Raw genomic sequence first — 18,111 nt, 5'->3', positions numbered from 1 at the left:
GCACCATTGACATTTTTGAAACTTCTGTGAGTTAATTTAATTTATATACCTGTAGCAATTGTTTACAGAAAAAAAAAACCAAAACAACCAAACAACCCACAAATCAAATCTACTTTGTCCTTGTAAATACAGTCTTCTGCTACACAAAAATTTCAATTACATTACTAATACAGCGTATTTCATTTGACATTACTGGGACTTTTCATGCTCTCAAAACAGTGGTTGTTTAAACAGTAAACTTCTGTTCTTAAAAGGAAACTTAATGGATAGGTGCTAATTTGCTTCCCACACAGTTATTTTTGTGAAGTATCGAGTTGCAAACTGCTGATGAGACATTTGGTGCTGACCTTCTTGTACTTCTCTAGGTTTTCAAAACATCCTTTTTTTTTTTTTTTTTTTGTGACTAATACCTGCCTCACTACAACCTCCTTTCAGGTAGTTGTAGAGAGAGATGAGGTCTTCCCTGAGCCATCTTTTCTCCAGGCTAAACAACACCAGTTCCCTCAGCTGCTTCTCACAGGACAGTCTCTAGACCCTCCACCACCTTCATTGCCCTTCTCTGGACATGTTTCAGCACCGCAGTGTCTTTCTTGTAGTGAGCAAATCCAAACTAGATGCAGTGAGGTTGTGCCTCCCCAATGCCAAGTACAGGAGGACAACCACTGCCCTAGTCCTGCTGGCCTCACTATTGCTGCTACAGGCCAGGATGCCACTGACTTTCTTGGTCAACTGGGCACACTGCTGGCTCATGTTTAGACAAATGTTGACCAGCCCTCCCAGGTCCTTTTTGGAGGGGCAGCTTTTCAGTCATTATGCCTCACACCTGTAGCACTACACAGGGTTATTGTGACCCAAGAGTAGGATCTAGCACTTCTTCTTGTTGAACCTTCTACAGTTGGGCTCAGCCCATCAAACCAAGTTGTCCAGATTCCTCTGTAATGCCTTCCTAATTTCCAGCGGATCGAGACTCCCACTCAATTTGGCATCATCTGCAAACTGGCTGAGGGTACACTTGATTCCCTTGCCCAGATCATTGATAAAGACATTACACTGGACTAGCCCTAATACTGAGCCCTGGGGAACATCACTTGTGACTGGTCACCAGCTGGGACTGGCCATCAAGCCAGTTTTCTACCCAGTGAAGACAACACTCTTCCGAGCTGTGAACAGTTGGTTTCTCCAGCTTAATGCTGTGGGAAATGGTATCAAAGGCCATTTATCCACAGCCTTTCCCACATCCAGTAAGTGGGTCACCTTGTCATGGAAGGAGATAAGACTGGAAGGAGATAAGACTGGTCAAGCAGGACCTGCCTTTCCTAACCTCATGTTGGCTGGGCCTCATTCCCTAGTTGTCCTGTATGTGCCATGTGATCTCACTAAAGATGACCTGCTCCATGACCTTCCCTAGCACTGAGGTCAAGCTGATAGGCCTATAGTTCCCTGGATCCTCCTTCTGATCCTTCTTGTGGATGGGCATCACGTTGACCAACCTCTGACTGTCTGGAACCTTCCCAGTTACCCAGGACTACTGAGAAGTGATGGAAAGTGGCTCAGTAAGCTCTTCAGCCAGCTCCCTCTGTACCCTTGGGTGGATCCCATCTGGACCCATAGATTTGTGCATATATAAGTGGTGTAGCAAGTTGTTAAAGAGTTCCCCTGTGTCCTTGACAACAGATCTGACTTAACCTTAGCAGCACCTCCAATCTAGATGAACCATCATCCTCATTATTTTCCAGTTAAACTTACAGAGCCTCATACCTATTGTACAAGGCTCCCTAGGAAGGCAGAATACTCACAGAAGAGATGTACCTGTTTGTGTAAGTTTCGAGCTGGCTCTCCGCCAAACTGCTGAGACCCAGAATAAAGCCTACTCCCCAGAGAGGGAAGAAAAAAACCCAAACAGCCAAAGCTATAGCAAAAATATATATTTACAATTTCATATACAATTTGAATATATTGTGCACATGATAGGGAGCTCTCAAGGGGAAAAAAAAAGGGAAAATGGAAGAGGTAGCAGGGATAAAAAAAAAAAAAACAAAAAAAAAAGGGACAGAAACAAAAACAGGTATGCACAATCGAAAAACCCACTAACTAAAAAAATAAAGAACTAGTAAAATCCATCTCTGGCCTAGCACTTTATAGCTATGACTGGCTGAATAAAGTACTCATTGCCACAAAGAAATTATAATTGTTGTAATGCTCTTTACTGTTTGGAATATTCTTTCTCTTAATGAAGAAGAACTAGATTCAGTTTAATAAACTAATAAGAGTGTGAGGAAAAGAGAGACTGAATTGTAGAGCGAGGGAGACAAGTATGTTGTTAATATTATTCATCATATATTCTTAATAGTATTGTAAATATGACACTAGACTAGCTTAAAATCAGCACCCAAAACAGCAACTTAGGAATGGATTGTGTCAGATGAATGCACTCCATGTACTGAGAGTAAGTACCCACTGTGTGAGTACCCAAACTCACAGAGAGAAGTTGATATGAAGACTGAAAACCATTCAGTTGCCCAATAGCAGTCCGGTATGTCATATAACCAGTTGGTTATTTTCTTTTTTTTTTTTAATCCCCTTTTTATGCATAGTAGACTGGGTCATACTGGAAAGTGAAGGTCTCAATTACAAAATATCTTTTCATTTCTGCCTCATCAAACTGTTTGATACTGTCCTGGAGGCACTGCTTTTGGATTCCCTAGGAATTCCACAGTGGGAGTTTCTTCTCCCACACAACCTCCTTCTCTAATAGCTGTCTCACTCACTCACTTTCCTCATCTTGCTGTAAGAATTGAGATGCAGTAAACATGGGTAGGAAAATCAAACTGTAAAGGCTTCTTAATTAGCTTACCTCAGAAACATGTAAAAAATAATTTCCAGCTACTATTAGTCAATAACTGAAATTTTGCATATATATTCAAGGTGCAGTGACCACAACAGACATTCACAGGCTATTAATTATACAAGAAATACAAAAAAATACTGTTACACCAATCATGCTAAGTTAATTAAACCGAAACACAAAACTGCAGTAATTCTGATGCTCATACTTAATACAAAAATCTAGTTAATAAACCAAGGGCGAAACCTGTGTAAGACAAAAAACGTATCCAAGATAGCTTTTATTTGACAAAGCCTTTCCATATTCCTTGTCAGACTTATGTTACTGCACGGAACACTACTCTGTGGGTTTTGTGATGAAATGAGGCTGCTTGTCAGTAGTGCACACATGCTACACATCATTCTGGTACCAAAATCAAGTTTTTTGAGACGCCTCACCTGCCCCTTGAAAAACACTGCTAATTGCTGCCAATAAAAAATTTGCATTTCAGAATGAGTAGTTCAGCATAAGCATAATTTTGAATCAATTTTCACGCTCTGACAAGAGTATTTTCTTACTCTGATGGAGTATCTTCTTGCACAATCTGTCAGACTGTGCTCACCAGTTGAGGGAACTACATTTACATCGTGCAGATGCAGTTTTGCAGTAACGATCAACCTACTTCAAAGAAACTCTGTAGTAAAGTAATTTGTGGATCTCATGATCTCTTTTTGTCACTATAAGATACAAAAGTATACAGGGTGAACTAAATAGCTCCTTCCTTAGGTAACCCTTTTCATAATAAAAGTGGAGAATTAAGTAAGAAAATTAATTATATATCTATATCTAGCAGTGGTTTAACTATTTCTCTACCAAAATCAGATAACAATCTTCTCTACATTTAAGAAGAGATGAATACTCCTATTAAGCTTAACAAAGGCTAAAGATTCCATTTAAGGATTACACCACAAAGAGGCTATGAGATCAGAAGGGCTTGGGAAACAAATAAAAAAAAAATATTGAGATTTCAAATCCTAGTAAATATATTCTGGAATACCCTGTCACAATATCAAAAGTAGAAAACCTTCAAGTTGAGGAAAAAACATATTTATATAGATGGAAGAATAGTACCCTTTCATAAGTCAAAACAAGACAAGCAACCTCATGATGGTGATGACAAAATGCATGGATGACAGTCATAGATATTTTAAATTGGGTAAGCCATGACAGAAAAATGTTTTCCTCTTTTCAGAAGAAAAGAAAATAAAATGTTCAGCAACAAACAAGCAGCAGCATGCTCTGATCCCATCACTCAACTCTACAGTATAGCTCTTTCCTGTTCATCTCTGCCAGCAAGCCACTAATAACAGCAATCAGACCAAACAAATAGAAGCCGAGAAGAACATCAAGAAAAAGCAGCCTTCCACTTCAGTGACACAGAGACAAATTTTACAATACTGGTGACAGCAAATGAGATTAATGTTTTCATTATCATAACTTTTATTTGATACCGAATTGTTTAAAGTATACTGATGTCTTACCCTGTTGGTAAACCACCTTGGATTTAGTTTTGTCAACAGGAAGGCTTATGCTAAACTTGGTGAACCATGAAATTACAAGATTCATTTGAATTCATCACTCTTGATGATTGTTTCTGTGCCAAGACTTGTCTTTTAAAAATTTCTTCTGAGGACGTAGGATGGACAATGTTCCTCATACTTAAAGACTTAAAAATTTTACTGTTAATTGTGAGTCTGTATTTGTGTTGGGAATAAGGTTCTTGAACTTTTGCCAAAAGCAAGTCTGCAACAAAAAGTGTAAGATTTACTGAAGCTTTCCACACATGAAGACATTAGAAAGATTACAACTAAAGACATCAGTATGTGTCCAGGATCTTTATTATTTTTCTTTTCTCCTTTAGTAAGCATAAAATCATGATCAATGACCACCTTTGTTTATTTTTCTATGTTTTTTCTTTTAATCCCATTGTCTGTTAAACCATGATAGAGATCTTGTTTTAGTTTGTGCTTAAGTTGCACAAATAATTCCCTGGGTCATTAAAATGTTTGCCTTCCTTTACATTATGAACTGTTTTGTGTTTTAAGATAAAAGCACTTGCCTGTCAGACTCCTAAGTTGCATTTATCATGCTGATGTAACATTTACTTTGTTTAGTTGTAAGAGTGGACTAATAAAAACAAAATAAAAGAACATAGTCATCTGACTTGTATCTACAACACTTCTCTTACCATAATAACAATAAAAAACACCAGCAGTTAATTACAATTGATAGTTCTAGTTAGTGCAGTTAATCATCTAACCTATGATCTTTTACAGGTTACCAATAAAAAGCACATCCTGTGCTTTTGCCCTGGATGCTATCAGCTGGACTCTTCAGATGATTACACTTGAGTAAGAATAGTATTTTTATAAATTATCAAGCTCAATACTAATATAGGTGAATTTGAAAAGAAGATGAAAATAACACTGGTGTCTTAATGTTCTTTGGCAGGCACAGTGTCTTGTAGCACCAGGAGTATGCATTTGAGTTACTACCTGGTATCGACCTAAAAGAGATGTTTGGGAATTGTTCCCTACTTTAAGTTTCTATCTTAGGCATCCATGTAAAATTTAAAATTGATGCCACTCATTCGCTCAGTGCTTCTGCAGGCTCTGTGCAGTTTACTGAAAGCTTAAATGTCATAAGGTAAAAGAAATACCACACTATTTGCTCTACTGCTAAAACCTTCTAAACAGTAAGGTTCGTGCATGTTATTGCAGTCACATCCAAGAAATCCTTCTCTAAAGGACACAGAGATAAAGGAAAATTAAAATGCAACCAATTAAACATACCTGATAATAATAAATTTGCTTTTAAATATCTTTAAGTAGCTTTTGTTTTTCTGCCCCACTATTAGTTTATTTTCTGGTCAGATGCACGATTGATTGTTCTGCATTGAAACTATTTTTCCCCATTAGCTTTCCAAACTTTTTTTTCCTCAATTTTCTTCAGATACAAAAGCTTAGCAAGATTATGTGAGACTTGTTGCTTAGCAACAGTCCTATTCCTAAAATGATAATGGTTGAGCACTCCCTGTCATCTTCTCGTGAAAGAAGTCAGATATTTGTCCTTTTGCTCCACAGTGTTGAGGGCTCCATCTCCATCATCCCCTCCCCTCCTCAACCAAAAGAAATAAAAAAATTATAATTATTAGTTACTTCAGAGTTTATGTTATGCTGCCACATGCAACTTACATGCTATTTAAATTTGATGCATCTGTATCTGTCTGTGTAAAAACAAGAGCTTATATTTTATTTCCCTACAGAGCAGGAAGACGTACCTAAAAGTGTTGTTGACAGCTTGCAAAATTAATAGAGGGATGAGAGAAGGGGGGGGAGAAGAGGAAAGTTTTTGGGGAGAGGAAACTCATCCTTTATTATACTCAAAAATAATCTTATCCTTCAAATTTTTTGGCACATCTAGGAATAATAGATGCCTGGCACCTTCAGTACTACAGAATTAAAGAGTGCAGAGACTTGTAGAAAAAAATGAACTTTCTGTTTGAGAATAGTTAGCATCGTGTTGTTTGTTTTCTTTTTTTAAGAAAAAAGAACCAGTGACTCATTCTTAAGGAATCTTCATCTGCCTTAAAAGCATAAAACCCAATCCATTTACATTCCTGCTATAATTACCCACAAATAAAAATCCTCCTATTTTAACAAAATTAACATGCCACTTAAAGGATGAGTGTACATACTGTACAGAACAGACAACAGGTCCTACAGGAGAACCATTTGAACAAACACCAAGAGAATATGAACAACAAGAAAAATAAACAGAGTTATGTTTTGACCTTAGCTAGCAACTAAGCACCCCACAGCCACTTGCTCACCACTCCAGTGGGACTGGGGAGAGGATCAGAAGAGTGAAAGTAAGAAAACTCATTCATTGAGATGACAGACAGTTGAATAGGCAAAACAAAAACTGCATGCACAAGCAAAGCAAAACAAGGAATTCAGTCACCACTTCCCATGGGCAAGCAGGTGTTCAGCAATCTCCAGGAAAGCTGGGCTTCATTGCACCTAATGGTTACTGGGGAAGGCAAACACCATCACTTATTCCCCTTTTCTCTGTCTTCCACAACTTTGTATCCTGAACATGATGACATATGGTATGGGATATACCTTGCATCAGTTGTGTTCAGTTGTCCTGGCTCTAGACCTTTACCAGCTTCTCAGCAATATAAAGCTGGGGGAAGAAGAAGAAGGGATGGATGTTCAGAGTGATAGTGTTTGTGCCCAAGTTACAATTGGGTGTGATGCATCATGCTTTCCTGAGGATGCCTAAACCTGTGCCTGCCCACAGGAAACCGAATGAAATCCTCATTTTGCTTTGCTTGTATGCAGAGCTTTTTATTTGCCTATTAAACTGTTTCCATCTCAAACCATGATGTTTCTTATGTGTACTCTTCTGATTCTCTCCTCCGTCTTGCTGGGGCAGAATGGGTGAGTGACTGCGTGTGGTTGTTGCTGGCTGGGGTTAAACCATGACAGAAACACAGGATAAGGGGCAACTCTGGAAAGTAGAAGCAACTCTTCTGCAAATGAAACCACACCAGAATTTTACTGTTTCAAAGTAAGGAAAAATTGGCTCCAAGGATCACGTTTTGCAAAATATCTTTCCATTAGTGGTTGGTTTAGGTATTATTTTGTGGATTGAGGAGAAGGTCTTTTTATGGAGGGTTTGCTCTGCTGGGTCAAGGAGGATGAAATTATCATTGTGATGTTGATACAGCATTTGTGATCATGCTGAGGTTTGTATTTTAGCCCAGAAGGCACAGGTGCAATCCTTAACTGTTATTCCACCTCACATTCTTGCTCTCTACTGTTCACTGAGATGCCAAGACAAGGAGAGATATCCGGAGGCAAAATTTGCTCATCAGCCTTAGGGTATCTGTAAAAGGTCCAAGGTCATAATAATCTGTCTCTGATGCTGGCTTTCCAGCTAAGCCTGAGTGCAATCTATCTTGCAATCATGCTATGCACAGCTGACACAGTCAAGTTATGTATGAAGTAGGAGTTGTGTTCACTTAAACCCTTTACATGGCCTATAATTTTCCAGGCAGGGAATTTGAAACAAAAGACCAGAGGATATGCAACTTCAGCCATGACAGAGAGAGGTAGCTTCAAGCCAGCTAAGGTGGGAGCAATACAAGAACTAAATTTCCGTGATAGTAGCTTGAGTGCTTATAAGATATCTGGAAGCCTTTATAGTGTCCTTGCTTACAAGCAACAGTATCCTGGTGACATGAGGGCAATTTGCTATCATGGTAGTCCAGTGCTGGGTGACCCATCTGTTTCTACCTGATATAAACATATATTAATCCCCTCAACTGTTATTTTTTGGTCCTCTTCTGTATGGGTTTAGGAATGGCAGATCCCACCTGACCAACCTGATCTCCATTTATAACCAGGTGACATACCTGGTGGATGAGGGGAAGGCTGTGGATGTGTCTACCTGGACTTCAGCAAAGCCTTTGACAGCATCTCCCACAGCATACTCCTGGAAAAGCTGGCAGCCCATGGCCTGGACAGATGCATTCCTCACTGGGTTAGGAACTGGCTGGAGGGCTGGGCCCAGAGAGTGTTGGGGAACGGGGCTGCATCCAGTTGGGATCCGGTCACTAGTGGTGTCCCCAGGGATCAGTGTTGGGCCCAGTTCTGTTTAATATTTTAATTGATGATCTGGACAAGGGGATCAAGTCTACCATTAGCAAATTTGTGGATTATACCAAGTCGGACAGGATTTTCAATCTGCTGGGGTGTAGGAAGAGGGAACTTGGACAGACTAGAGAGATGGTCTGAGACCAGTGTCATGAGTTTCAACAAGACCAAGTGCCAGGTTCTACTCTTTGGCCACAACAACCCCATGTACCACTACAGGATGGGAGAAGAGTAGCTGGAAAGCAGCCCAGTGGAAAAAGACCCAGGGATGTTGGTCAATTGAGTTTGCTAAATATGAGCCAACAGTGTGCTCAAGTGGCCAAGAAAGCCAAAGACATCTTGTCCTGTATAAAGAATAATGTAAGCAGCAGGACTAGGGAAGTGATCCTCCCCCTATGCGCAGCATTGGTGAGGCCACACCTTGAGTTCTGTGTTCAGTTCTGGGCCCCCCAACTTAAAAAGGACACGGAGATACTGGAGTGTGTCCAATGAAGGGCAACAAGGCTCGTGAAATTTCTGGAAAACATGTCTTATGAGGAACATCAGAGGGAGCTGGGTTCGTTTAGGGTCAAGAAAAGGAGGCTCAACGGTGACTTCATCGCTCTTTACAACCGGGTCCAGAGAAGAGCAACAAGGCTGGTGAAGGGACTGGAGCATAAGTCCTATGGGGAGAGGCTGAGGGAGCTGGGGTTGTTTAGCCTGGAGAAGAGGAGGCTCAGAGGTGACCTCATCACTGTCTATAACTACCTGAAGGGAAGTTCTAGCCAGGTGGGGGTTGGTGTTTTCTCTCAGGCACTCAGCAATAGGACAAGGGGGCACGGGCTTAAGCTCTGCCAGGGGAAATTTAAGTTGGATATCAGGAGAAAATTCTTTACAGCGAGAGTAATTAGGCATTGGAATGGGCTGCCCAGAGAGGTGGTGGATTCACCATCCCTGGAGATTTTTAAACGCAGATTGGACGTGGCACTGAGTGCCATGATCTAGTAAATGGACTGGATTTGGACCAAGGGTTGGACTCGATGATCTCGGAGGTCTTTTCCAACCCAACCGATTCTATGATTCTATTCTATGATTCTAACCACCTGAAAGGAGGTTACAGCCAGGTGAGGACTGATCTCTTATGCAGTGCCTGCAGGGAGAGGAAATGACCTTAAGGTCAGCCAAGGTAGATTCACACTAGATATTAGAAAAATGTTTTGACTGTTGGGGTGGTCAGGCATTGGAATAGGTTGCCCAGGGAGGTGGTGAAGTCACCATCTGTGGAGGTGTCTGGATCTGGTACTAAGTGATGTGGTTTAGGGGTCACAGTGGTGCTTTAGGTTGATCGTTGGACTTGATGATCTTAAAGATCTCTTTCAATCTTGATGATTCTATGATTCTTATAGAAAAGCTTTTCTCTGTTCTGCATGTTTGCCTTCACACATCACCTAGTCTGTATTCCTCAACATTAAAACCATGAATTTAACTGTCGGATACACAGTTCTATCTGTGATAACTGTGTGAGTATAGATGTGTGTGATAAGACTCCTAGTTGTTCCAGAATTATCTGTTTATAAAACCTACCAAGAAAAAAGCCTTTAAAAATGTCTTCCACTACCTTTCTGGAAGACAGAAGCATGTGCTTTTCATGGTTTGGTCTTCCAGTTTATTACAGAACCAGACCAAGTCAAAAGCTTTTGTAAGGTAAACATACACAGGTATTCTTCCTAAGAATGCCAAGGCAGTGGAAGGATTAAAAAAAAGGTTTATTTCAGATGCAAGGACCACTTTTTTATGATGCAGCACATCAGGCCTTCAGGGGCAAAAGTTGAGTTCCTGCCCCCTCAGGGCCCACTTTTATCCTTTCTGTTTCTCCCCCACCTTCCCAAGGCCTCTGTACCTGTCTATTAGTGCTACATCTCTCCTCTCACATAACAGAGCAAGGCTGAAAATCTCTCCTGCTATCCGGGGGGGGAGAAGCATTGAAACTGCCTTTGAGGAAGAGTTACCATTAAGCAGAAAGCCTTCCTAGCAAAAAACGAGTTTCTAACCTTCCTTTACAAATTCTTCCTGAATTGGATCTATTCCTACACTCATTTTGAGAATACATTAGCTGCAGTAGCACATATCAGAAAAGAGGACTTAATAAGAGTGATGTGATGATGCCTGTTTGCTGTGCTAAACAAAGGATGTCACTGTAATATTGAAGTCATTGTATAAACCAGGCACTTTGCATTCTGACAAATTTATAATATGTAAAATAAAACAAGAACATGTTAATTTACAAGTCCTTTTTAGCTGCTTGAATGAACAGCTGCAAAATTTATAGCATTTTGTATTTCAAAGACAAGAGAAGGAAAAATTCTCCCTTAACTTGTCCATCTCTGCTGCTTCTTGTACTCTGGATTTTTTTTCTCCTTAAAAGTTACCATGGCCTTTCCTGCAGAGCTTTCACAGCTGATGATTTTGTTTGTCTATCTACACTTATAATCTGTATTTACACAAAATCTACTGTTGCTCAAATTAACATGGCTTGCTCTACCTGTCTATGTTCTAAATGAGATTATAAATTGACATTATGATTGACTATCATTAATGATTAGGGTGTCACCACCTCTCTTCTTCCACTGACTTCTTCCTCACCGTCATCTTTCTTTTAACATTTCTACCACATCACTCACTTGTAAAAATTAGCCATTTCGTTGTACAAATTAGTTGCATGTCTCCTTGCACTGAAAAAAAAAAAAAAGAAAAACAAAAAGAAAAAGAGGGTGGTGCTCCAGGAGGACATTTTTGTTTGATTTGGTTTGGATTGGTTTGGTTATGCCCATTGTACAACTTTAGCTTGACATAGTTCCCTCTGCAGCTGTAGAAATAGTGTCATGGTGCAATGAAATGTAGGATGTAAAGAAGAGGAAGCAAAGAGAGATATCAGGGGTTCTGCTGTCCATGTGTTGTTCTCTGAGGCTGTGGTTGGTTTCTATGCATGATGTAAATAGGTTTAAGAAGTCACAGCCCATCCATCCATGTTACTTCCCCAAAGTGAATACGTATTGCATTGAGTATTGAATAAACTTATCATACCACTGCCAAAACTCTTGTGTGAGCACAAAACATGAATTACTACTACTGTAACTGCAGAGCTCGCAGTGAGAAGCAAGGACAGACCAAGCCTGCTGTCAAAAGGTCGTTTGTAAAACATCACTTAAAGACCAACCTTTCTAATTTGAAGTCATTATGAGGCTGGTAGAAATGGTAAGGTATCCAGTCCACTGGGTAGAAATAGTCCTCTATTCAAAATGATTGCAAATAAAGATAAGACTTTGGCATTGCCTGCACTTGCAGCAGGTTTTGAACCAAAAGCCCTCTCTAACAAGATCATAAACTTTTTTAATGAAAGTTTTGCTATTAGTCTGTAAGAGTATAACGTATTTTTCTTCTGGACACAAAGAAATTTGGCAGGGAAAGGTCGCTCCCTAGTATGGGTGTACAAATGTTACTCTACCTTCCCAAAATGTATAGCCACATTTCAGGGACAAAAGTTGGCTATTGTAGCAAATCAGGCACCCAGTCTGATTTTACACACTTACAAAACCAAAGCCACTCCTTTTCCCAATGGCTACCAAAATTTTTTGGCAGATCTGAATCCTGCATATGGGAAACCTTGGAAAATTATGGTACTGATGTTGAAACTGTGCTTTCTGCCTTTGTGTTGTTTCTTCCCTTTATCTACTTGTAGCTGTGAAAATGAAGCTGAACAAGATGTTCTTGGTGTCTGAAAAGGGGGTGACCATGTAGATAATCTACTTAAGCATTTGTGTTCAGCCTCAATAATGTCATTCCTTTACATTTTAAAATCAATCATTTTGCTTTTGGTATAATTTCTAGGCATGTTAGTTTCTTTGCATGTGGAATAAATCCAGCATTCATTATTTCTTAACATATTTGATGCAATTTCCTGTAGAATTCAGGAAGTATCCTGTTAGTTTTCTCTTGTGTCAAAATTTTATTTAGTTATCAAAAATTCAATCTATTTTTATTTATTTATAATTAATTTTTTTCTTCCTTTACATTTGTTTCACTAGAAGTCTTGTTTTATCTTTTCCTTTATAATATTTTTTCCTTTACCTTTTGCAATGATAATTTTAGTTTCATGTTTTCAAGATTATTTGATTCATTGTCTTGCTAAGTGTATTTTTGCATGGTACATTTATCAGGATATCTTCCATATACATTCTTTTTTTTTAATATTCCCTGTCATTTCTTGCTTTGTTGCTATTTTTCTCTTTCTTGTCAGTCAAAATGATAAGACTTTCCCCTTTATGAGGATCCTGATGACAGTTCGTTAAACCATGGATCACATTAATTGTAAAAATGTAAGTAGTTGCACATTTATTCTCCTTATAATAAAACCTTCCCTTCCCTTCCCTTCCCTTCCCTGAACTTCCCTTCCCTGAATTTCCCTGAGCTTCCCTGAACTTCCCTGAGCTTCCCTGAACTTCCCTGAACTTCCCTTCCCTGAACTTCCCTGAACTTCCCTTCCCTGAACTTCCCTTCCCTGAACTTCCCTTCCTTTCCCTTCCCGCCACCACATTCCTCTTCCTAAGACAACTCTTTTTGTAAACACATTTTTGCTGTGCTGGAAGATACCACTCTTCTCTTCCCTCCCAGCTTAGCTACCGAGTCAGCTATTCTTTTTCTTTTGGAGACGTGCAGATGTCAATTTTTACACTGAGTTCTTACACAGGTGTGTACAAAAGTACTGGATATACTGGAATGCTGTGCATTAGAGAAGGATGGACAGAAGAAAACACAGTTCTACACTTCTGCTGTCATGATTCCTGCACCTGAACATCACAATAGCAGTTTTCCTGATTCTCTTTGTCTTTCTCCAGTCTCTGGTACAGAAATTCAATCAAGTGACTTTCCAAGGCCTTACAATGAGATTGCAACCCTGTTTGAAATGCCCTTTAGGAGACTCTTACTGATTGTCAATCTGTTGATCACACTGAATATTCTCTTCCTTTGCTACCACATGGTTGAGGAAGGCAGACACTCCAAGAAGCAATGAGCTTTCTGTGATGAGCTTTGGAAACATGCTGCTAATTGCCATGGCTGTGATTCTCAGTTTTACTGAGAGCTCTAGGAATCAAAGCACTGTCTCTGGAGTTCACCGTGATTTACAAGTGAGCCCTCTGGCTTTCTTACTTGAGTCACCATGCCAACCATTAGTAGCATTTCTCACTAAATACATAATACAGTCTGCTTGCTTTTCACCCTTCAGTGAATGGGGCTGTAAATGGTTGACAATACGTTTATTTTAGTTTGCCATAAAATACTGTTCCCCCCCTCCTATTTGGACGAGGCACACATAAAAAAACTAGATGTGTACACAGCAATCATATCGAAGAACAGGGTCATTTGCACATCGTAATTCTTCATGTGATTTCCTGTGATAATTCTTTGTTGCTTTTACCAATACACAGGTATTTAGGTAAATTGCACTCTATATAAATTTTAATTAAAAAGTGGTCATGTTTTGTTTTCAAAATATTCGCTGTATGGCACTCAGGTGTGATTTTTAAGGCTCTTTATATTGGGACTGTTTCTATAAAACAGAATACCTACAGACTGTCAAATAATAAGACAGGAAAGTTTCAGTATGAAACAGATGGATGTCCATATGATGATAAGTAAGAATAAAATTATTTATGCTTTTGTAAAGTTTCGGAATTCTTTTAGCAAGATTTTTTGTCAGAAAGTTAGTATGAAGTGTGAAGTTCTAGCACTTATGTAAATGTATATGTATTGTGCCTTTGTGCTGGGTGTCTACTAAAACACAGACTTCTTGTGGTATAGACATTATTGAACAGAATTTTTTATGTCAGAAGAGCCTTATGCTATTGTCTTCTTGCAAATAAAATAGAAATCAGTCTTCATCAAGGTCTCTGTGTTTAGAAAAAAATGTTTAAGGAAAAGAAGGACCAGCAGTAGATGTGAATTGATTCAAAGATTACATATACAAACTGAATCCATACAGTTCTGTGGGATCTGGGTGGGTCACTACACATGAACAAACTGGGTAGTGGCCTTGTAAGGCCTCCATCAAATATCTTTAAACATCCATGGAGGTTAGGGGAGATTATAAAAAATTTGAGAAAGGCACACTTCATGCCCAGTTTCAGAAAAGACAGGAAAGATGGTGCAGGAAACAGTCAACCAGTCAGTTTGACTTTGATCCCTGAAAAAGTCATGAAGTGGATCCTCTTGGGGAATGTCTCTGGGCAGATAAGGGAGAAGAAGGTGATGGGAACAGTCAGGGTGGATTGAGCCGGAGTTGGTGCCCAACCAACCTTGCTGCTTTCAGGGTTAAAGTGGCTGAAGTTTTGGATAAGGGAAGAACAGGGGATATCAGCAAAGCTTCCAGCAATCTCCTATAGTGCCCTTGGAGCCAAGCTGGAAGCTAGGGTGTCTTGGTGAGTGCCCTACCAGGTAGTTAGGCAGTTAGGCTCAGGGGTGGTAGGAACTACATTGCATCTGCCTGGAGGCTGATACCTCAGGGGGTCTCATAGTTTAGCATGCATCTCCTGTTTAGCATCTCTATGTCCCACCTGGGAAGGTCACAAAGTGCACTCTGTCAAGATGCCAGCAGCAAAGACCAGTTAATGCCCATGAGGACAGGACTACCAGCTGAAGGGGCAAGGACTGGTGAGAGGAAGGGACCAATGGAGCCCTCATGCACCCAGGGCAAGAGTAATGGGAAGGTAGCCAGGGGCAGCTTTGCAGAGAAGACTCTGGGCCCTGGAGGAAAGCAATGAGCAAGACCAGGGAAGCTGGGAATACAAGCATAGACAGGCAACAGAGCAAAGCAGATGGCATCTCCATCCTTGCAGGGCTTCCAGCCTGCACCCATGAAGGCCCTGAGCAACCTGGTCTGACTCTGTAGCTGAGCCTGCACTGGACAGGGAGTTGATATGGAGAGATTATGAATATATTAATCAGAAACGTAATTGTATTTATAATTCAGAAGCTTTACAAAGGTAAGGCTATTAATTTTCTCTTGAAAACTTTCTAAAGGTTCTAAAACCTGGGGTACAAGGAAGATATTTTACCATGTTTTGTGGCAGCTGTTTTCCAAGTTTATACAATAAAAAACACCTGGAAGGGAGGAATGAAAATGAGATCTCAGTAGCAGCTGACATTCAGCTATCAGAGTGATCTGACACACATTTTCAAATCCCACTCAGATCAAGATTGGAGAAAACAAGTTTATTTATTTATTTTTATAAAGTATACATTAACTCCTAAAAGCAACCTTTTACAGTTGGCGGTGCTCCAGGTACCCTGTAGGGAAATCATCATCATGACTGTTAAAAATGAATTAGAAAAACTCTTCAGATGATGAAGAGTCCTTGTTCTACCTTCTCATTAGTGCAAGGCTCCTATTCTGGACGAGCCAGATCCATTATTTTGCTTTTCTCCATGTTTTCTTTAAAAGCAGTGTTCCATGATTTAGAATGGCATGTAAGATATGGTAAGGTTTACATTACTTAAACAGTTTTTAAAACTAGTTTAATAATTTTTTATGAGTATTACTTTTAAATTTTTTACCTTGCTAAAAAGTATATTTTTTCCCTTTATTTTTTTTATTGAAATGTAAAATTTCCTAGCAAAGGAAAGATGTCTCATCTCTACAGAGCTGTATTTATCCACATGCCTACTCAGGAGTCCTGTCAAGAGAAAATTTAAGCAGTCAAAAATTTTTTATCTTGGAAAAAAGTCCTAGTTCTACACAAACTACCAGGGTTTTGAACAGTGCTATTTTAAAAATTGTGAGTTTAATAGTGTCTAGATTAAGCAGGTATGTAATGCAAGGTGACAGTTTTTCTCTGTATGTAGAAAAGAATGCAGATTTTTTCGCAGCTAAAATATAAATTTAAATGTTAGGCCCTCAGAGTAATAAAACAATCTTAGTAATAGAATGCTAAGAAATTTTAGCAAACATTGCCCACTCTTGCACCCATATTCATTTAGAATCCACCCTGGCACCTTGTACAGTACTTTTATAAGCTACTTGGCATTATCTTAATTCTACAAGTGGAGATCACTAATTAGCTCATTGTTGGATTCACCCTCTCTCTGTCCATGGCCATAAGGCAGTTATCAAAATAATTAGATTCTCTGGCCTCTTAAATTAGACTTGGCAGCATTTTTCCATCTTTATTGACCCTCTTCTTCACCTTAGCCCAAAATAAAACTAGAGAGGAAAAAATTTCAATTAACATAATATTTATTTGAAAAGGACCATGTCTAATGCAGATCTGTCTAATGCAGATACTCTACAGTCTAAACCTTGCTTTCCAGAAACCCCAAGGGTACTTTATACCCATATTCTAAATAATTTATTCTCAGCTCCGATTTCACCATTTCCTCAAACTACAGGACATTTCACTTTTAGTTTGAATTAACAATATTCTGATATTAATAATGTCTTTGAGGTAGACTAGTGTGTTAGGATCTGATTACTGAGAGATGCGTCTACCCGAATTAAAGTACAAATGAGACCATATGCTGAAATCAATAATACAGATGTTATTTAACAGTAAATGTGAGGTAGAGACATAAAAAGAAGCAGAAAAGAAGAGGGGGGAGGCAGAGAGACATCAAGCAGAACATAGTCACCACCTCTGGATCCAGTGGCATCCCACTGATCCTTTCTCACCCTGGATTTCTTGATGTGGGGTTTCCAGAGTAATCCTGGGGGTCCCACCTTTACACAGTTCAAGTTCCAGGTATCCATAGGGTGGTCACAGATGTTCCCATAACTCTAGGTGACGTGTCTGAGAAGTTGCTTCCTTTCCCACAGTTTGCTCCAGTGGGAATTTTTATCTGGATGCATTAACCAGGATGTACAAATTAGATCTCACCTCCATCAGTCCTGGAATTAGCACCTTCCTGTTGTAAATTTCTCCCCCCTGTGCTTATCTGAAGTTCCCTCTCTATTGGCTTATCTTATGGCAAGTTCTTTCTGTGGCCTTGGCAGTTTTGAGACAAGCAACTGTGCTCTTTAAGTCCTAATGCACTGTTACTTGGATCTTTTGACAGGCCATCGGTTTTAAAAAAAATTATTCTAGGAGAATCTGAGTACTTAATACATTCAAATTCATGGTCAGATTTCATTTAAAAAGGGACTTAAAATTTTCATGACCTGAGATCTACAAAAGGAAGTTACCAATCCTGCTGCAGTAGGACCATCTATTGACATGATCAATAGACCTTGTCTCAGAAGATCTCCTTTGTGAGGAAGCGAAGAAAAGGATTTCTTAGAAACAAAACTCTTGGGATCATGATGGATCTGTGGCTTTCTGTGTGTGTGGTGGTCATATGTCCAATAGCTGACATTTATTCTTCCTTAAAAGAAAAATGACAAACAGACAGTTTTATACTGGATATAAATATCTTAGCACAAGAACCCAGGGGAGTAAGTTTTTCAAAGGTCGATGAAGACCAACATCAAAAGCCTTGCATTCTCTTGCCCAGAGATATACAATCAATTGGTCTGCTACACTGCAAGCCCACACTCAC

This window comes from Pseudopipra pipra, chromosome Z (assembly GCF_036250125.1).
Source record: "Pseudopipra pipra isolate bDixPip1 chromosome Z, bDixPip1.hap1, whole genome shotgun sequence".
Classification (NCBI taxonomy): domain Eukaryota; kingdom Metazoa; phylum Chordata; class Aves; order Passeriformes; family Pipridae; genus Pseudopipra; species Pseudopipra pipra.
The sequence above is the reverse complement of the archived record's forward strand: the minus strand, read 5'-3'. Positions refer to the sequence as shown.